Here is a 23379-nt window from a genome sequence, read left to right on the forward strand (position 1 = left end):
CACATAGCATGAAGCTCACGGATCTAAACTCAACCCATGGCGAATACACGTAGTACCAAGGCTAGAGTCTTGCATTTCCTGGCGTGGAATGTCAACAGACTGGGAAGTGGCCTCAAAAGGAGATTAGTCACACAACTCCTAAACAGACATGCACCGGACAAAGTGTTCCTGACTGTGACGCACATGGTAGGTACAACATGTAACCTATTCAAACGCACTAAATACTGCATAGCGATAAATGCCGGCTTCACCATGGGCTCTCGAGGAGTGCTTAAACTAATACACAAAAAACTTCCCTTTGTTCTCTCCAGTTTGATACAGGATGGGGCGGGGGGCAGATTTGCATTCATTCCGCGAATGCTCTGGAACCAATCCATAGCAATGTTGGTGATTTATTTGCCTCCGGCATTAATCTCTGCAATAATAGATGATGTATACCCTGATACTATCTGCAGACAAGTCAGATGTCATGATCATGGGGGGAGGCTTCAATGAAGTTATGGATGTGGGGATGGACCGTACACATCTCAGAGGAAAAAACCCTACCGCTCACACCAAGCTCGCCACTTTTACCACTGATCTAGGCCTGCGTGATGTCTGGCGCGACCTGCACCCCGATGTAAGAGAGTACCCATTCCACTGAGGCGCACATGCTTCACTCTCGAGGCTAGATTACATTGTTCTCCCCTCAACTGATATACACAACGCAATTGCGGCAACATTGCTTCCTCGTGGCGTCTCAGACCACTCCCCTCTGATGATGGACCTACGCAAAACTAGGCCGATCCTCCCTCCCTCATGGGATCTAAACAACTATTATCTGTTTCCCAGTTCTCGTAGAACAGGCACAGACAACCACAAAAACATATTTCAAACTGAATACAGGGTCCGTAGACAATCCTGGGGTGCTGGGGGAGGCATACAAAACGGTGCTCAGAGGAGAGATCATCTCCTGGACCACCACACACAAAAAACAACACCAAGAGAAAACACACAAAGCCGAAACGAAAGTAAAACAAGCAGAGGAGGCCCATATAGCTCTTGACCAGCCTGACACGCACCGCTCTCTGATCCTAGCACAAAAAGGCCTACAGAATATAGCACTAGACTGTGCTAAATAGGTACACAGGGCGATGCTAGCAAGGATATATGAAACTGGCGACAAAGCTGGCAAAATGCTGGCATGGCTGGAGTGCCGAAATCAAAGGCATAGTCAGGTTAGGGTAATCAGGCCAGAAGATTTGGAACCATTGATGGCTGGTCAGGACATAGCTGAAGGCTTTGCTGACTATTATGCTAAATTATATGAAGCACCGACCTCCCCCGTTGACATCTACTAGAGGATATCACCCTCCCCTCTCTAGATATAGACCAACGCAACCTACTAGAAAAAGATATAACAGAAGAGGAGCTTATAGCCGCCATTCAGAACTCCAATCCGGTAAGACGCTTGGGCTGAATGGCTTCCCAATAGAAATGTGGGAAAAGATAGGCGCGAGTGAAATTGCACCACATTTGCTGCCAATGTACCTTCACTCGAAAGATCACGGCTGCCTACCAGCAGACCTCAGGAAAGCTACCATAGTTGTGATACCAAAGGAGAATATACCCCCAGTCAAATGCAGTTCATACAAGCCAATCTCTCTAATAAATAGTGAGACTAAATTGCTTGCGAAAATACTAGCTTCCCGCTTTTACAGTAGGTCATTGTATCATTAATACACCCAGACCAATGTGGCTTCATGCCACGTAGGTCCACGCGCATGAATATATACAGGCTACACTCAGCACTCAAAAGAGCAGCAACCCTCCAAGGCCCCCTCGCTTTACTTGCAATAGACTCTGAAAAAACCTTTGACTCAGTGTATTGGGAGACACTGTGGGAAATAATGTGTCACATGGGTTTTGGACCACAATAATTGGAATGGGTACAACTCCTCTATAGTTCCCCCAAAGCAGAAACTAAGGTGAATGGGTGGTCATCACGTCCGTTTAAGTTGGGAAAGGGGACGAGACAGGGCTGCCTCCTATCCGCAATGCTCTTTGCACTGGTAATAGATCCACTTGTCGGATTATTAAGAGAAACACAGACGTGGAGCGGCATTCGATGGGCTGCTGATTGAGAAGACAAAGTCTCTCTATACGTGGATGAATTGGTAATCTACCTGAAAGACCCAGCCATTGCCTGCTTCATAATGACGGCCTGCTAGAGAGATACAGTGCATTCAGCGGTCTGGGAGTAAACTGGTCCAAATCTATACTGTTCACGACAGGGGATGCATGCGACACAATTCCAGAGCTGTCCCTACCGTGTTGAAACAGACCAATTTAGGTACTTAGGGATACAAATTACGAACGACCTAAACGAATACGTAACCAGAAATCTCCATCCAGTCATGGACAGATTCTCAGAGGATGGGTCTCCCTGCCACTAACCTTGCTAGGTAGAGCTGCGCTCTTCAAAATGTTGGCCCTACCTCGTTTCCTGTACATAGTGCAGAATGCCCCTCTACAAATCCCGCAAAGCGTATTCCAAAAAATGTACTGTATCCTCAGAAAGTTGTTGTGGTGCGGTGGACACCCACGCATTGTACTTCATACCCTGCAGCGCTCTGTGTGGGAGGGTGGAATTGGAATCCCTCATTTACAAACCTATTATTGGGCCAGCCAAATGGCAGTAGTAAATGACATCCTGCACAGTAGCACATCACTGCCACACATTAGGACAGACAACACTAAATGGCATAAGCGACAACCGCTGGAATACCTCTACCAAGAGACACGTCAAACCCCTGCCCGAGGCATGATGACACATGTAGCACTGATCTGGACAGAGTCTGGCAAACACATGGGATGGGAAATAAAAATTACCCCAGTACAACCACAATGGGTGAATAGGAACCTCCCCGAAGTGAGCAAACTCCCAAAATGGCCTAGCTGGGTGAAATTGGGGATAATGAAGGTCGGAGATGTGATTGCTGGCAAATTAGCACCTGTTACGCTCACCTGGTTCCCACAGGGGTGTCGAGCGGAACTGGACAGCCACGCTCTCCACCAAAATGATGCATAGTGCAGAGATGACTGACTGGACTGGCCCACCTAGCTTCGACTGATTGACCTATAGAAGTAGTCTCCTAAAGGCGGAGAAAGGGAATTAGCCATCCATGGATTTGAGTAATAGGCCCTCACTGCGTCCCCATTTATCACCTCTGATATTCCCGTTCACAAAGCTCACCTTATAGTTTTGAATGATGAGCTCTCTCCCATTACTGTTTTTTTCCTCCCCACTACCCCACCAGCACTATCTGAAATGTTGTCAGGCCTAGTATGATAGTCGCTTGTTTTGTTCCTCCCTTCCCTTTCTGCACCCCCCTCCCTCACCTTTTGGTTTTCTCCGGCTCTACCAGAAATGTCTTCAGGCCTAGTACGGTAGTCGCCTGTCTGTTTCCATTTCCTTCCCACTCTCCCCCTCCCTTCCTTATCTATTTCTTAGCTCTTGCACTATCAGAAATGTCGTCAGGCCGAGTATGATAGTTAATTTCCCATCCTTAATGTTCATGGCCTGTAAGAATGTGGTTGTATTTTTCCTTGTTCCCTCCCTTGCCTTGAAGCGCTTTGAAACACATTGTATATAGGCGCTATATAAATAAACGATCATATCATATCATATCATATCATATCATATCATACCCTTTGGTCACTTTGAATACCTGGTCATGCCTTTCGGACTCGCCAATGCCCCAGCGGTCTTCCAACATTTCATGGACAGGGTGTTCTCTGACATGCTATTCCTCTTCGTCATAGTCTACCTGGACGATATTCTGAAATATTCCAAGGACCATTTTAAGCATGAAGAGCATGTTAAGGCAGTCTTACAGCGGCTACGTGAACATAAGCTCCTGGCTAAACCCGAGAAATGCCTTTTCCATGTCTCTACTGTTCACTATCTAGGATTTGTTCTTAGTCCAGAAGGAATTGGCATGGACCCCTCAAAGGTAAAAGCTATACTAACCTGGCCTGTTCCAACTACCGTGAAACAAATTCAATCCTTCCTGGGGCTTGCCAACTTTTACCGGAAATTCATACCTTCCTTTTCTGAGATAGTTCAACCGATTATTACATTGTTGAAAAAGGATACTCCCTTTCTTTGGACAGCAGCCCAAGATGAAGCATTCCAACGACTGAAGGTGGAGTTTACACAAGCCCCCGTCCTGGCTCAACCTGACATCGATCGACCTTTCCTAGTGGAGACGGATGCCCCCAACTATGCCATCGGAGCAGTTCTAAAGCAGGAATTCGAGGACAACTTAGAACATTCCATTGCTTATCTCTCGCGAACCCTAACTCCCAGCGAGACTCATTATTCTGTCTTGGAAAAGGAACTATTAGCCATCCGTCAAGACTTCACAGAGTGGCGTCATCTGCTCTGGGGGCAAAACATCCTGTTCAGGTCCGTACAGACCATCGGAATCGTCAAGTTTTACAATCTCTGCAATGTAGGAATAGTCGTCAAGCCTGTTGGGCCTTCTTCTTCACCCGGTACCAGTTCCAAATCCATCATGTCCCTGGAACACACAAAATAATTGCGGACGCCTTATCCCGATGTCCCGACTACGAGACTCTTGAAGATCGGTCCTTCCCAAAGATGTTTCCCCACAAAATTTTTATAGCCCAAGCAATCAGTCTCCTGGAAACCCAGTCCTCTGAGATCTGGAAGGAATTTACAGGGAAGAATTGATGGAATCTTTGAACAAAGGACGGGTATTTGTTCAAGGATAATGGCCTGGTCATCCCCACACAGAGACTGCGACAAAGGATTATAAGCCTCTGTCACGATACCCTTCACTCAGGACATCATGACATCACCAACACTCTCCGTTTGATAGAAAGACAATTTTGGTGGCCAAAGATGAAGGTTGACGTCCAACTGTACATCCAAGCCTGTGCAGTCTGCAATCAAAACAAGCATGATAACAAGAGACTGGCGGGTCTCCTACTTCAACCAACACTACCAACAAGGCCCTGGGAATACATCGCTACGGACTTTATTGTGCAATTGCCACTCTCCAGGGGATACACGACTATCATGGTCACCATTGATCTATTCACTCACATGGCTCATTTTACACAATTATATAAACTACCATCTTCCTCAGAACTCGCTGGAATCTTCCTGAAACACATATTCCGACTTCATGGACTCCCTTCCAAGATCATATCAGACAGAGGACCTCAATACATATCCCAATTTTGGAAACACATATGCCGTATACTAGGAATTCAACGTGCCCTCTCCTCAGGTTATCATCCACAGACTAATGGAGCTACAGAACGTGTGAACCAAACCCTAGAGCAATATCTTCGTTGTTTCACCACCAAGGTCCAGGACGATTGGTCACTCTTAATAGCTGTGGCTGAATTCGCCTACAACAATTCGGATTACTCGACTGTCAAGACAAGCCCCTTTTTTTTGCAGCCAAGGATTCCACCCTTTGGTTCTACCATCCATTCTCCCACATCCTACACCAGTACCTACAGTTGACTCCTGGATTGAAACTCTCATCAACGTACACAAGGAAGCCAAGGAACACCTAGAAAGGGCCCAAACTACCACCAAGCATTATGCAGACTACAAAAGAAGACAAGGGCCTTCTTATGCAGTGGGTGACAAGGTCTGTCTATCCTCGAAACTACTTCCTCGACACTTATGACCAAATAAACTGGCTCCCTGGTACTATGGCCCCTTTTCCATAAAGGAAATTATTAATCCAGTGGCCTTCCGACTCAAACTACCAGACTCCTGGAAGAGGATCCACCCATGTTTCACACGTCTCAAATGAAACCCTACGTCCAGTCCTCCCAGACTGCTCCAAGATCTACCCCTGTAATTGTCGATGACCAGCTAGAATACAGAGTGTCCAGGATATGTGACTTCAGGTACAGACGTGGTCAGCTACAGTATCTGGTTAAGTGGAAAGGGTACCCTCCCAGTGAACGCACTTGGGAACCAATCTCAAACCTAAATGCCCCCAGATTACTCAAAAGGTATCATCTCATACACCCGGACAAACCCGGAGGAACAGACTCTTGGAAGTTCAATCGCAAAGTCAGACACCAAAACAATCCATCAATTATTCAGATTTGATGCAACTTTTTCAATCTTCTAATTCCACAAATAGCAGACCAGGTTACCTGGCTGGTTGCCCAAGGCTTCATATTCCCAATTGGGAAGTGAAAACCCTAAAAGCCCATACTCATTATTTAAAACATCAGGCTCTAAACAAATCTGTGACGTCCGGACCCTCCTCATTTAGAATAATAAAAACTCAACATAAGAACGCATTAAGAGCTCTGCGAGCCAAGATCTCTCATGCGGATGGCGAAGCAATGTTATCTGCTTTACATTCTACGAATGGTGCAAGATCCTGGTCTTTACTAAACAAAGCCACACATCATCCGCAAACAGTATCTCAGGCCAACAATGTTCCAGAATCCATCTGGGTCACTCATTTCTCGAATCTGTTTGCTCTGCCCCCAAATTCAACAACTGCAGGACCTGGAGTTAACCATAAGTATTTTCATCTTCAGTTTGACCTGGCTGACGTTTGGTTCTACATTAACAAGATCAGGAAATCAGGTGCCTGTGGCCCTGACGGTCTGTCGAACCGAATGTTTTAACTATTCCCTTATTCATGGGCTCCTATTTTATTCAAAATATTCTCTCTGATTAACATCAACCAGCGTCTGCCTGAATCGTGGACCCACTCCATCATAGTCCCAATTTATAAGAAAGGCGACCGTTCCTCAGCAGATAGCTATAGAACCATAGCTCAGCTAGACCCCCCAGGGAAAATCTTCTCAAGGATAATCTTGAGGGATCTAAATCAGTGGACCCGTGCCAATAATCTGAGGGATCCCTTTCAATCTCGTTTCGTCGCTGGACTCTGAACCAATCCCAACCTTATGGTACTAAACATGCTAAAATCCAAATATGCCCAGAAAAATCAGCTATTATATCTAGATTTTATAGACTTCAAAGCCGCCTTTGATTCCCTTGATTGTCTGATACTTTATCACAAACGAATTCAATATAACTGTCCACTATCTTTGATCATGCGATGGCATACCAACACAACCTTACAAGTTACATTAACATTAGCTGGAAAACTGTCTCCAGTTATCAAAACTTGTCGAGGACTCAAGCAAGGCTGTATTTTAGCGTCCTTCATATTTAATCTATTCCTGCTTGACTTGGGTTTGGCACTGCCTTCCGCTCTATGTGATCCTCCGTAATTAGGCCGTCATTCTATCTGTCATCTACTCTATGCAGACAATTTGATACTTATATCACAGACACCTATGGGTCTGCAAAAATTACTTGACTGCCTCACCTCATATGTGTCTGCCAATAATTTGACAATTAACACGTAAAAGATCCAAATTATGGTCTGTTAGCCTAATGGAAGATCTGAATTGAAACCGTACAACTGGCACTTACATAATATTTCTCTCCTGAAAGTTCAGCAGTACAAGTATCTGGGCATGACCATTCAAGCAGTGCCAACAAATTATATAATGGACGACTTGATGCATACAAAATATCAAATGCTCATATCACAAGCTAAAATACTTAAAGCAAAGTATGGAAAATTCGAAATGAAGCATATCCTATAGTTTGACCAACAAAAAGTCATACCTACTATAATTTATGGAGTAGAAACTTTAGTACCCAGAGAGTCTAAGTGGTGGGTCACTTTGGAGGCCTGCTTCTGAACGCAATTGCTGCATTTGCCCAAGAGCACTCCGATCCCGCTAATTCGTCATGAGTTGGGCCTTCTCTCCTTGGAGTCACAAATTACCTCGAAAATGTGTGCTCTGTTTAGGGAATCTATATTGGGAATTACAAATCCCGGGACACTAAGCATCATGGCTTTACATCTACTGGCACAAGATCACACATTTACTAAGTCCTGGTGTATTTGAACATTTACGTGCCATAAGGAACCAATATCTAAAATACCCAATATCATTACACTGTCTAATGGAACACAAAGACTTTAATGTGGATCAATTGAAAATCTATGGTCTTGACAAAATTGAAGACCTGCCCCGAGGTGGCAACAAGAAACAATTCCTAAGGCAAAGGGAATTCAGATGGATTTGCACTATGGACACATGTGATACTGGGTTAAACTCGGAGAATTAATTTTGTAATTGGCTTTGAGAGAGAACAGTTTGGTTGCGCAAAACTTTAAATGTATTACTTTTTTTGTTATTTTTATCCTTAATGCATATTATCAAACTACTTTATATCCTTTTAAAAAACAACACGATGAAGTAAATCGTGTTAATACTGGCTATTGAAAAGGTACAGCATCTAAAATGGCCGCCGTGTTGCACAGATCAGTTACGGAGCCCAAAACAACACGTTGACGTAAATCGTGTTAATACTGGCTATTGAAAAGGTACGGCATCTAAAATGGCTGCCGTGTTGCACGCGATCAGTTATAGCACCCAAAATGGCCGCCGCGTCACACGCAAATGTGCAATGACATCACCACGCACGCGGGAGCGCGAACGTGATGATGTCATACGCGGAAATAGTATAAAAAACGCGCAAATTGTAATGACAAAGCGCACTGGAAAAGGAGCCATAGAGTAACAAGTGGATCACCTCTAACAATTAGGTAAGCTGAGGAAACTTTGATTCCCCCAATGCTCTTTTTAGAATGCTGACTGCTAACTAGGCTGTAACCCAACAAGGCCTAACTTAAACTAAAATTATGTGCTTTCTTGTTTAAATAGGGTAAAACACCCAAACGATATATAAAGGTATACACACACGTATTGCATAGATCCAAGTTGAATGATTGAAGTGTGGCAAAACAAAAACAAAAACTAACGATCATTGGTGAGTGTCATCTGTATGGTATTATTTACTTTATGAAAAATTACTAGTCAATGTTAAACATGTATTTTGACTGAAAAATTCTTGAACCAAGCATATAAGAATGGATGTTTTTTCTCTTTTTTTCTTCTTTATAAACAGTAATCAAATTTAAAATCAAATCTCTCCTGAGTATCCCCTGTGATATGAACAGGGGTGAAACACGTCTAGGGAGTGAGTGAGATTAAGAGCTTGAATATAAAATAAAACTATTCCAAAAAGAAATCAAGTGTGAAGGAAATCTTTTTGGCACTCATAAGGATCAAAAAATTAAATGGGAAGTCGCAAGCGGAAATGTATATACTTTGAAAAATGATTCAATCCTACCTTTGGCAATCTAGGTAATGATACAACACCACAGCTGACAAACCCCAACAAAAGCAAGCTAGAAAATGTGAATTCGCCAGGAGTAAAAGTCCTGTAAAAGGTTGCCAAAAGTGTATCTTTAGTAAGTCCTGGTGTAACTTCACATTGGACGCATTGGCCGATGCCTCAATTACCTTGGATTTACTATTAATTAATCCGCAACGAGCAAAGCAAAAACTATACCAGCATGACTGAATTAAAAATCGCAGTCAGTGCCAAAGACACAAGTCATGTGATTCGTGTGTGTTTGGACACAAAGCACTTCGTGAACCAGCTGACTACTTGCTAAAATGTCCATCATCAAACATTCGCCAACAGTATTTGAGATTTCGTTTAAATCTTTGGCCGACCAGAGAGATCATGTCTAGACGAAATTTGATTCCAAAAGAACTCAACTATTGCCGTTTCTGTCTAAATAAGTCAGAGAGGGAAACTTTAGAACATTGTTTAATATACTGCCCCATGTTGTCCAATCAAAGAAAAGCTCATTTCAAAAAACATCTTGTATGTATATATAGCAACATGGAAGCAACTAAGATCTGGCAAGCCATATCTAACAGCCCCAAATTGGGTATGCGCGTGGCAATAGTGCACTTTTTGGAAATCAATATTTCAAGAATGTGCGATTAACAAGCAGGCTCCAAAATAAATGCACTAATTGTTCTGGAAAAATATTTAAGCAGACATTTCTTTTATTAATAATCTTGCACTTTCCTTTTTAATTATTTTAATGTCTGCATTTACTTGGTTAGCCTTATCCTATGTTAGAAATGAGATTGAATTTTTCTTTTTTTTTATTCGATGATAACTATGTATTCTCAAGAAAGTAATTGTTGTATAGTTCAATTATTTATAGATATTTGAAAGGATGATTGTATTATCCAAAACAAATAATAAATAATAATTTTAAAAAATTATACGCTCTCTCGGCACAGACATGGATCGGCTGCAGTGGATCTGGAGGCATCCCCCTCACATGAGGACCGGCTTCTCTACCTCTCTGCCCTGAACTCTCCCAAGTCCACTCTTGATAGAGCGAAAAGGGAATTCTACCTAACCATCATTGACTCTCACTCCAACCACCCTCGCCGGCTACAGGGCAGCCTAAACTCACTCCTCACTCCTCCTAGTTCTATGATTGTTAACTCCACTATCACAGCTAATGACTTAGCTGAATACTTTGCTGCAAACATTTCCCAAATGAAAGACTCTCTCCTGACCTTCCTCACAATCCCTCCTCCTACATTTTACACTCTGCCTACTCTATCATCATCCTCTGCCTTTATCTTCCACATTAGTCACACTAATACTGACAAAGGGCTATCTCTGCTGATTAAGGCTAACCTCTCTTGTGCCCCATCAGACCCTCTTGGTCCTCAGCTAGTCATGCCTATTGCCCCTTTTGTAGCCTCTCACCTTGTTAGGCAGAATCCCGTGCAGTGCCCTTAGGGACCACTACACACAATTAAGACTACAGGTGGCAATACAAGTTTACCTTTGGTACAAGCCTGTACTACTAAGTTATAGTGGTAGCAGTAGCAGAGTAGCCAGGCTTATCTCATGAGCTCAAGAGTATATGAGCAGTAGCAGAGATTACACAAAGGGACCACAATTCCTGTGACTCAAGCAAACACTAACTCAAAGTTTCAGGTCAAAAAATATAAGTACATTTATTTTTAAACCATCCGTTATAAACACAACACCTCTATTAAACTTTAAACAAAATCACACGTTAAATATACTACAACTAACCAATTCACTTTGTACAGTATGTCTCAAGGTAAGTACCCTGTGTTTGAATGAACCGGTGTTATGAACAAAACACGATACCGCGGATACTGTTGCAAAACTTTTTGACAGTTCGGTCTACTCAATAAACGCGTATCTGTGACATGAAATGCTACCGGGGCAAAAGCACACTTAGCACCTGAGATACCCAGAGGGAGTTGGAGGCAAAAATCACAGGCAATATTTAGGTTAGGCAGACAGTATCGAGACACACTCAGAAACAGGAGTTCAAAAGTCAAAGGGTCGGAGCCAGGATTAAGTGACACCTGAGACCTGTGCCGAAGATCACACCGTTAGACAGTTCACGATTCAGCGTAGCCCAAAAGTACTTGGATATTGTCAATGTTCGGAAGCAAAAGTTATATGAAGGAGGGAAGACAAGGACGAGCCTTGAGAATGAAGAAAAGGGATTCACCCAGTTTCCTCGAGTAGAGCACAGTACCTTATTCCAACAATGCAGCTGGTGCTCTGGCAGTTGTTCCTGTTGGTTTCCCGCAGACCCACGATTCCTGGAGCTTCGTTGTGAAGGAGGACGTCTGAAGGGGGTCTGCACCACACAGGGAAGAAGCCGGCAGCAGCGACAACGAAAAAAGGTGTGCTCCTTAAAAACAGGAGAGGCGCAGCAGGTGGCTATCCGGACCACTACAGCAGTGTGCAGCGATTTCGACCACGGCGGAGATCTCTGGCTGAAGAAGATGAGCTGGTTATCCCCACCAGGCTCAAGGGAAGAAGACTCCGGACTGGATCTCCTCTTAGTCGTTGAAGGGAAGATAGCTTAGGACTGCAGCAGGGCTTCACCGGGACGGGGTAGTTACAGCAGCCATTGTTCTCTCCGCTTCTCTTCGGTTCCTTGTAGTTCCAGAGGTGACTCTGACTTCTAGCCCAAGAGACCTGCCTTTTATGCGCAAACACACAGCAATTCACACAGCCTGGCTGTCAATCACGCAGCAGGGGGGTTGTCGTGCCGGGACAACCACCTCAGCCAATCATGGCAAAGTGCGACTTGGGTTTCCTAGGATATCCTGTGCAGGGGGTGACTACACCCCTTCCCCACATTCAGTCTACCTAGCCACCCAGGCGCCAAGAGGAGGGCTTCTCTGCAGAAGCCCGCCAAAAGACGGTGAACAAAGAAGGCGAACCAAGTTTGCCGCGCAAAGTAAAATACAAGAAGGACTTTAACAAAAAGAAATGGCGAATAAACCCGACCGGAGCCAAAAGAAAGACGATTTGGTCAAGCGGGTTTATGTTCGAGGCTAATATAATAGCCAAGAACAGTACCATATTTATCTACTATAATCGCGGTAGAAAAGTTAGGGTAGATACCACTGCCACCAGCCAAGTCTAAATGTTAAAAGAGCAGAACAATGCTCAGGGAGGTACAGACAGAAAAGGGGTACAAATTAGCCCTTTCCAGTACTCCATGTAAGATGGGGTGTACTGGGTCTGTGGTAAAAATTACTATGTAAAGTAAATGGCAACTTTACCTTTCTCTGGGGGACAGTAGTCAGCCCCAGTGAAATGGAGTCAGAGGGAAGTCTTAAAGACAACCCTGGGTTACTAAACTAAAGGTGCTGTGTAACCCGTACAAGAACAGGGGCACCTGGAGTGGTGTGCTCTAGTGCTCGAGATCACACAATGAGTAAAAACACATAGGCCAAAACACAGGTAAGAGTGGAAAAAGGATGTACACTCTTACCAGGTGTAAAAAATAAACTCCAGTAATCCAGCAAAGCTGCTGGTGGATTCACTAGGTGGGGGAAATTAGCCCTAGAAGGAGAATTCTCCCTAACACAACTCACTGAACTTTTCAACCTGTCCTTCGACTCCACTTGTTTTCCCTCTGTTTTCAAAACAGCCACAGTCATCCCTCGCCTAAAAAGCAAGGGGTTACTGACTAACTTTTGCTGTTTGTCTCTCCTTCCGCACTACTCTGAAGTGTTCAACCATTTTACTAATTTCTTAGACATCCACAACCTTCGAGACCCCCTAGAAGCAGGATTCCGTTCCTGTCACTCTACAGAAACTAATCTCATGAATGTATCCAACTTCATCACCTCTGCTAAGTACTTCAACTTAGCCGCTATCCTAATTCTCCTTGACTTCATTCTACTTGACCTGTCTGCTACCTTTGACACTGTTGATTACGCTGATCACAAAACTCTCTTTCTTCTTGGTATTCACGATCGAGCCCTTGCCTGGATTGAATCCGACGTTGCATCTCGACAATTATCATTCTACTGGAGCAACAACACAGCTCAACTCACTCCTCTAACTGTTAGTGTTCCACAAGGCTCTGTCTTGGGTTCAGTCCTCTTTACACTCTACACTTCTGTTCTTGGGGCACTAATCTCTTCCTTTGTGTTCTCGTAGCAACTCTTCCCAGACAACACCCAAATCTTCTTCTCTTTTCCTGAACTTGCCTGTGATCTCTTTATAAAAATGTCCAACTGTCTCTGATGTTAAAATCTACCAAAACAGAGGTGCTCTTCTTCTCTGCCAAACACTCTCTCTCACCTCTTCCTCTGCTTATCCGGTTCCCACCTGACACTCTCCCTACTCTTCTTCAGCTAGGAATCTCAACGTCATTTATGACCCTTCTCACATCTTCTCTACTTTCATCTCCAAAACTGGATTAGCATCTCGCCTCAACCTCCTAAATATTAGGAAAATCGGGCACCTAATTCCTTTCAACACTGTCAAGAATCTCTTTACGACTCTTGTCTTCTCTAAACTGGACTACTGTGCTAGCATCCTCTTTGGCCTCCCCAACTATGCTTTCTGTCCTCTAGACAAGATCTTTAACTTTTCTACCAGGACTCCTTTTGTACTCCCTCACTTCCCACCAACTTCCGTGTACCGTCACCAGGCTGGATGGCTGACTTTGCAAAACAGGGCCAGATTTTAATTGCTTCTCCTGGGTCATAAATCTATCCACGGCAAGGCACAACTGTATCTATCCTCCTCTATTCATTCCTACAAGTCTTCTCATAATCTCTGCTCTCCCTCCTCGACTACCCTTGTGGCTCCTTACCCAGCCTGTGCATCCTCTCGCGTCCGCTCTTTCTATCTTCTAGCTTCACTTGCATGGAATTCTCTTCCCCTGGACATCTGAGAAACAGAACATACAGATTCACTCAAAACCAGTCCAAAAACCTACCTCCTCGCTTCTGAGTTACCCTCTTAACCTACCTCTCATCTGCCTGCTAGCTAACCTGCATCTGTCCTTCACTTCCTCTGCCTCCACTCGAGCACTTCACCCATCATGGTCACATCCTGAGCACAGTTGGCCGTACCACCTACCTGCACTTAAAAATGTCCAATGTTCATTGTCCGTAATCTTTGTATGTCCACTTGTGTATTGTCCCTGGTGACTGTTTCATTTACTCCCCTCCACAACTTGGTCAGAGTGTCCTTCAAAGTCACCCCATTGTAAGAAGCTCACTGCTTCCCATCAAATCTGATTTCTGATCTATTGCACATTCTTTTGTGATCAAAAGAGCATTGTTCCTCCTGTATATGAATACATTAAACAAACAATTAAATAAATATTGTTACAATGCATTCTATATCACCAGGAACACCCAGTTCATGGGTTTTGTTTCTCCATCGCTTGCATTCTGGGAGTTGTGGTCTTGGATCTCTGCAATTGAATGCACTACACTAAAGTACAACTGAGCAAAAGCAAAGCCATTGACAACGTTGCAGGCCCTAAAAAATGCAGTCCATGTCGCCGGTAATCAGTTTCTACTCAACATATCAGTCACCATTCCATGGCAAAGGCTAGAAAAAAAGGGGTGCCCATTAGCATCACCACCACATTTTACATAGCGATATACAAGATGGCCGCCAATTCAGCTTCACTCCACACCACAGAAACCACGCCCCTACTTACTTCCAACAAAACGCTGCTGATCTGTGAAGCAGATGTGTCAGTGCAATTGTTAGCCCTCGCTCTCGTTTCACTGCCTAGCTCCTCCACAGGTGCACTCCTAGCCTCTCTGTTCCACCATCTCAAAAGGGGAGAATGCTTGCTATGTCTGACCCACTGCCCACTCGCCACCTCAAAGTGAATGTCTGCCAATGGCCTCCTCCATCCTAATGACTCAACAGCAGGGGGCCTAGGAAAGAGCCCACACACCACTAACCTCCAATTAAATTTCACATCTCCACCTGCTCGTAATACCTCTGATTGCACAGCATTTAGCATGCCTTTGAAGCTCAGATTCTCGGGGCTCTTGCTCTCACACAAATAATAAAAATGTGGCCACATGTTTCAGCGCTTTGATGCTACAAAACACAGTAAAGCACATGCCGCTAGTAAACCACACCAAAAACGTCACCTAGACCTTTCTTTCCCGGCACAATAACTGCAAGTCAGCAAAAGCTCTCGCGCCCTGCAATAAACCGAACGCCAGCTGCAAGTCTACGGGGCAACCTGAGACGCTGGGCCCACGTGATGTGCGTGTCCACTGAAAGCTCACCAAGGGCAGAGCTCAAAGGAAGTAGCTGCACTTCATTCATAAAGTGCACATCTTGACAGCTACATTAGAGGTAGTGCACTCATCTTGAAGGCGGTCTGGACTTGTTGGCACTCTCAAATAAGTGACAATCAGGTGACGAAGGGGTTTGAAGGCACTCCACGCGAATACTGTGTGCAATTATCGGGGGGAGGAGTCGGCAATAGGCCACATACGCAGTAACAATGTGTGCTCATGAAACGCAGGTACATGGCTGACCCCTCCCACTTTCTACTTCTTAGCACTTTCATAATTTGTGCTGTTATCACCGTATTATATGGGTCTCAATTTACCGTACTGGGAAGGAAGATGGGTTGAGTCGTGCCTGCCGCAGGATTTGAACTTGTGGAGTGCAAACTAGCCTCATGTCTGAGGAGAGCGCTTAACACTTGAGCTATGCTTCCTGGTTAAGAAGTGCACGAGGCCCTCATGGTGCGTGTGTGAGAGCCCCATGAAACGGGTCCAGGGCAGATATAAATATGTGTGCAGCTAATTTCTGTAGTGCCACTGCGATATTGTTGCCTTCTGGGAACACTGAACTAACTTCTTTTCTCAGGCATCGGTGCCATCTTTGTTTCCCCATAATTGTGTCCTAGGGACAGAAGCATACGTGCAAACATATATGTATCACAAAGGTTTGCTGCGGACACTCTACATGCTATTGTCAACAGTGATTGGGATGCTTCTTTATGGCATGTTTCCAGACTGCATCTCACCTGTAAAGAACAGTAATCCACACCTGTTGACATACATCATGGGGAGGGAAGGTAGAACAACAGTCAAATGTGGTATGACCGGACCTTAGGTAACTGATGGCAAACACACGTAGAGGTCGATTATGAGTGGAATACCATGCTCTCATGCAGGGCTTTAAGTGGGCCAGGGTTAGCCAGGGCTGAGCCCCAGCGGAGCTCCCCAGTAGCTTTGATGGGGGGGGGGGGGGGGAGGCGCGGTGGCGGATCCTCCTCTGCTCCCACCACCCCAGCAAAGAAAGCCACTTTTTTTTGTATTGTCCTGTGCTAGGGGTACGAACCCAAGCCCTGCTGCTGACAAGCCAGTTTCACATCACAATGTGCTATTTCAGAAATGCTGGTTTCCTTTTATTTCATTAAATGGACTGCTCGTCACATAACGCCTGTTGTCACGCAGTCTATTGAATGAAACAAAAGAAGGAGCACCTACGAAATAGCACAGTGTCATGCGACACTGGCTTGTCACCTACAAGGCTTTGGTTTGAATCCCCAGCACGGGACAATAACAAAAAAAAAGCACCCCGAAGACGAGGTAAGCTGTTTTATTGTATTGTCCTGTGCTGGGGACACATACGGCCACGTCTATCATATAGGACACGCACCCTCGCTACAGCCACCTCGATTTCTCACCCCACGAAGTGAAATGGGTAATAAAATGATACACGTGTCATTGTGTATGCTGCACGGCAGGGTCTGTCGCCTGTTTGGGCCGACAGAGTTCGCTGTTCATCGTTCTTTGGTTAAAAAGAAGAAAAAAAACATTTTTGTGGCAACCGTGTTTGTAAGTTAAATGCAGGAATAGAAAACAGTGTGCTGGACGTCATTATTTTCTTTTCTCTGTTTTATGCTTTTGCCGAAGTTTCTCAATTTCTTTCATAGGTGCATCGCGGTGGGGGTAGGGGGTGGTGTAGGACCTGCGGCCCACCCCAAACCTTTGAAGTGGTCCTTTTGGACTCTGTCCCCCGATGCCTTTAACTCTGCTTATTAAAGGGAGGCTAAAGAGCTGCTAAAGTGCTGCTGTATTACCCCTTTGCAGTGTGTAAGTGCTCTTTATTCCCGAAGTCCCGAAAGGAGGACAAACGCGCAGGGGGTCATTTTCAAATGAGAGGAGTGCAAAATGAAAGCGTGAAAACCAAGCATGCAGGCACATTTAAAATGCGGAACAGTGGTAAATCAGGTTGTAAAAGCAAGGTGTGCCACAGGGCAGACTGGCAAGGGGGCAAAGGGGCAATTGCCCCCCAGGCTGGCTGGGCTATTGCCCATGTGGCAGTGCTCCAAAATGTAAACACAATCATTGAAAAAGATGAACTCCTTCAGAATCTAGGCCGCCAGCGTGCTCAGATTCTGTGTAAATGGAGCGGGGCATTTGTGTTGATTTCAGCAATGTTGTAGTTGTTCTTGGGTGGCCCCCACACTTGGGCCTCCACAGTGAGTGAGAGGGAGAGGAGTCGAGGCTGCATTTAAATAACAGATTCTGTGACCCTGGATGGTGATGTTGGCACCACTGGTCCCTATACACCATTGGTTGGTTACAATTCTCAGCATTGCATCTCGACCCCTACTTGCCAAGGGAGTAAGTGTCCATATTTTATGGCAGTTTATCCTCAGTTTAATTCTGTACGAATGCGTACCCTATGTTCTGGTGAATTTCTTGATTACCACGGTGTTCATACAGAAAAAGCTTAGTAGCACCCTGATAGCACCCATGGATGTTACTTGTATACTGGTTATAGGAATGGCTGTTTGACTGTTTGTGGTACTTAGTTTTGAACACAGTTGGAAAACACACATAGAAAAATATAATATTCAGGTCTTAGTTATTAGATGACAACAAACTAAGGGGGGGGGGTCATAAAGAGTTGGGCAGATTTTTCTTTAGAACCACTGAAGAAAGTTACCAGCTCTGCCAGTGGTATTACTGAAAATCCACCCTACTCAAGTTAACCACCAGGAATGCGGGTATTTCTGGGATGCCTCCAGTGCTATTTCAGAAATATCACATCTTAATGACGCCTATGTCTGTAATCGTTTTTCATTGTCTTGTCCAGAACACTCTTCTCTTATTTGACCAACAAAAGACACACAGGTAAACGCCAGATTCAGATATATAGATACAGAGCAACATGAACACACAGATGCATCCTTCCACCTATACTCTACTCTCTCACAAATATACTCAAACGCATCAACCAAGTCACAGAACCTGAAACACACACACACTCCACCTTATTTGAAAACACAGATAAACATAATAGGCCGCTCTTGCTCACTCTCCATCGCCAGTTCCAAGGCGTATTCCCTGGCAGTTCTCTCTGCTTCTGTAAACTGAAATATGCAGCTCACTTTAAAATAAAGTTCAAGTGGGGAGCACATAAAAAGCCACGTCCCCTCGCCATCTTTTTCTCTGCAATGTCCAAGTTCAGACCTTATAGACACACTTACCCGCAAAGACCCTGACCACGGCTTCTTGTTGTGTCCGGCAGAGGCTGGCTGGCAAATCAAGGTGGTCTACTGTCTAACTGTAAGCCATGGCAATGGAAGGTGGCGAGGGTCAAGGAATTGGCTTGGCGTGAACGACAATTAAAGGGCGTGAGTTGCAAAGAAGGTAAGGGAGGGGGATTGAGTTAATAGTTAACGGATGGAGAAAAATGGGAACAGAGGTCTGAAAGTTAATTGTAAGAAACAGGGAGGCATTGATGATGTGGTGCAAAGCAACAACACCGGAGCAAGATGGGTAAGGAAAAGAGGGCAAATAAGATGGAGATACACATCTTGTCAAGAGGTTGATTGTTGCTGAGATCTACGTTTGACCTGCATACCACAGCACCTGATTGTGGGACTGACTTGACACACTTTTTTTAAGTGAGTGAAGCATATTTGTTTTATGAAAATATGTTTCAATTACTATTTCTCTTATATTTGTGTGGGTTGCTTTATCATGTGACTTGGTGCTTTGAAAGTACACCGAATTGTACAGGATGTAATCTTAGTCTGTTTCTCAGATGTATTTGAGATACATCGTTGCTTTGAAAATCAGATGTATTGAACAGTATACTAGGTTACCCTTTGAATAATAATTTTGCAGAACACATTTATTTGTTTCTAATATTGGAAATGGAATAAGAGAAGATGAAGTCTCCTCAGCTTTCTAAATTAGAAACTGTGGAACCAGGAAGACACGACTGAAATTCCCACCTTCCACGCTTCATACATTATCTCTTTTCATCACTCTGCCTTATTTTCCTTAGCTACCTGTAGAGAAAGCCTCATTCATGGGGATTTATACTCTATAGTCTTACTCTATAAATAATTATAATTTAAACCGTTTATGTTAAGCATACGGATGAGGAGGCATGATGACAAGTGACAGTCCTAAGTTGTGCGGGGGTAGGTATACAGGGTGCAGCTATGGGTTTTGTTGTTGTTTGTTAGGGAGGCAGTTATGGGTCTTTTTTCATTCCATCTCATGTCTGGCTGTGAGAGCCAACCCAGACCCCTGTTCAGCAATGGCTGTGCTCTACCAATGAATTCTTTAGCTTTGTCACCTCATTACATTATTCTAAAACTAAAGACGGCATAGGAGGAGCTGTAGACTGCTGTCAAATTACAAACTGAAAGACATTGAAAACTGGGCTCAAATTCCAGCTTTACCATTTCACCAATTATGTTATCCCAGAGACATAATTTTACTACGTTTGATAAGAGGGAGCATTTCCAAGACCCCAGGGCTCTATGAAACCACAAACATAACTGAAAAATATGTTGCTTAAAAGGAAAGTAATGTTAATAATGTCTACAATATATACTTGAGAATGCATAGGCTGGGGAGAGGTTGGCATTGAGTTCACTTGTTATGGAAAGTGGGGCTGCTTCGCTGTGGGCTTCAGGCTTTGCACTATGGGCCAGATAGGAAACTTGCCCCCCAGGCCCAAAGTTACCAGCCCACCTGGAGTAAAACTGATCTGCCTTGATTTACCTCTCCACCCAATTGTCCTGAACTGACAAGACGTAGGAGCGGCACAGCGCCATGCATTCTTCCCACATCTCGTAACTGCGTTTCAAGTGAGTTTGCCTTCATTTACTCTTTTCTTCTCCCCCTCCACCTAGTGAAAGTTGCAAATTACAGTAATCATAAGAATTAGTAAAAAATGCAGTAAAACGGGTTTTGAACTTTTGAAAAACCACCAAAACACATAGATCCCATAAAACAAGAGGATTCATATAGAAGCCAGTTCAGATTTGGACCTGATAATAAGCACGTGGATCCCACAGGAATCTGTTAATAAACACCACCTGCAAAGAGCAATTTGCAGGCAGTGTTTACCTTTTTACAAAGCAGAGTGAACTGGATTTTGTCTTCGTTTTCACTTTCATCTTCACTTTAACATTATGCTTAGAGAGGAACTCCTTTTGGATTGGGGCGTAACGTAAATCGAAGGCGTAAAAGCCTTGCGTAAGGCTTTTACACCTTCTGCCCCATTTTCCTCAATTCCTAGGACAGAGAGGCAGGACAGAATGCAACTTGTGTTTCTGCCTCTCCCTTCCTCTCCATCAGACAAATACTCCAGCATTTGCGCCCACCTGCATTTTAATGCTGACACACATTCTGGGGATCCCTATGGAGCCTGCAGGCTTTTTGCACAAGTAACAGGCAGGTCGGACTCCAGAGGGCTCCATAGTAAACACAGCCTGCTATGAATTTATGGCAGGTGGCATTTACTTCATTTGCATGGCAGAGTGCAAAATGGGATGGCAAAAGGCAGAGTACACACTTGTACTCTGGCTTTTGCCCTCCCCTTTTGCACTCTGCTGTGCAAATTACGCATCGGGGACCCACCTACGTGTAAGTCTACACGTAACGGGTCCCTGCTGTTGAATACAGTGGAGCTCCTAAATATTTAAAATTGCATGCATGGGACCCAGTAGCAACCAAGTGCAAATGTTGGTGGTCCCCTGCAGGCAATTTGCATTTTTTGTTTAATAACCAGGTTACTGTCAAATTGCAATTCAGTGGTTTTATCGAAGGTGGGGCATGGATCGTACAGACTGTCATCCCCGAACTGTAATTCGTACTTCTGAGCTCTCTCTTTTTGTGAAAACATTCTGCTTTTCTGACCAAAATGTTCACATTCATGAGTCCAAAGAATTTCATTTGTTAATTTGAAAACGTTCCCATTTTGTAAACCAAAACGAACATTTTACAAACGGTCTGATTCAGTGTATTTTTGCATCTCAAAGTCACTTTGCACTGACTTTACTGGTGCAACGTCACTTTGCATTGGAAAAATACACTTTGCACTGCTCTGTCAATCAGGGCGTTTGTTGGCAGTGCAACATAACTTTGCACCAGTGCAACGTCACTTTGCACAATGCTAACAATTCCATGAGAAAGTGTGCCTAATAGTGTCACTCTGCCAAAGTCTGAACCTAGAGAGTGTGCCTAGTAGCATAACTGTGGTATAGTTGCATTTAGAAAGTGTGCCTAATAGCGTAACTGTGGTATAGTCGAATTTAGAAACTGTGCCTAATTAGCGTTACTGTGCTAAAGTTGAATCTAGAAGTGTGCCCAATAGCGTCACTGTGGTATAGTAACATTTTGAAAATGTGCCAATTAGCGCCACTGTATTAAAGGTTGAATTTAGAACTTGTGCCTAATAATGCCACTCTGTTAAAGTTTGAATTTAGAAAGCGTGCCTAATAGCATCATTGTGTTAAAGTTAAATTTAGCAAGTGTGCCTAAATAGCGTCATTGTGCTAAAGTTAAATCTAGAAAGTGCGCCCAAGATCATTGAGTGTGCCCAAATTGTTCCACTGTGGTGAGCTTCACATCCAGTTAGTGTGTCCAAACTGTTTCACTGTGATGTGATTCACATCCAGATAGTGTGCTCAATCTGTTTCACTGTGGTGTGCCTCAATTCTTGATAGTGTGCCCAAATTGTTTCACTGTGTTGAGTTTCTCATCTTGATAGTGTGCCCAAATTGTTTCACTTTGTTGAGTTTCTCATCTAGATAGTGTGCCCAAATAGTATTGTAGTATAGTTGATTTTAGAAAGTGTGCCTTATATCATCACTGTGCTAAAGTTGAATCTAGAAAGTGTGCCTAATAGTGTCACTGTGCCAAAGTTTGAACCTAGAGAGTGTGCCTAATAACTGTGGTATAGTTGAATTGGGAAGGTGTGCCTAACAGCGTCACTGTGGTATAGTTGAATTTAGAAAGTGTGCCTAATAGCGTCACTGTGCCAAAGTTTGAACTTAGAAAGTGTGCCTAATAGCGTACTGCGGTATAGTTGAATTTAGAAACTGTGCCTAGTTAGCGTCACTGTGCTAAAGTTGAATCTAGAAAGTGTGCCTCATAGCGGCACTGTGGTATAATTGAATTTAGAAAGTGGGCCTAATAGGGTCACTGCAGTATAGTTGAATTAGAAAGTGTGCCTAATATCATCACTGTGCTAAAATGTAATCTACAAAGTGTGCCTAAATAGTGTCACAGTGCTAAAGTTGAATCTAGAAAGTGTGCCTAACAGCGTCATTGTAGTATAGCTGAATTTGAAAGTGTGCCTAATTAGCGTCACTGTGATATAGTTGAATCTTAATACTTCAACCAAGCCCTCTGCCCTCGCCATGCCATGAATCCATCCCGCCCAGCTAGGTCCAGAGAAAGAGCCTCACTCTGGCGTGCCTCCCTCTCCCCTCCCCCTAATTCCCTCCCCCTCCCATCCCAAACATCCCACCCTCCACCACACTCTCACCCTCCCCCTATTCAACTCTCAAACCAGAAGAACTCTCCCATCCCAAACCACCCCACCCCCGACCACGCTCTCACCCCACCCCCTATCCAAACATCAAGCCAGAGGAGCCCGATGGCGCGCCAACCATCCTAAGACCCCTGTTCCTGCCATCCCTCCCGAACAACTCACCCGCCAGCACGCCTGCACCCCCTGCCCCACCAACTAACCGCCCAAAACCAACCCTCCCAGACCCACCTCGTCCCGCCACCACCCCTGCCCTT

This window comes from Ambystoma mexicanum, chromosome 9, assembly GCF_040938575.1.
Source record: "Ambystoma mexicanum isolate Mex_15411 chromosome 9, UKY_AmexF1_1, whole genome shotgun sequence".
In the NCBI taxonomy this organism is placed as follows: domain Eukaryota; kingdom Metazoa; phylum Chordata; class Amphibia; order Caudata; family Ambystomatidae; genus Ambystoma; species Ambystoma mexicanum.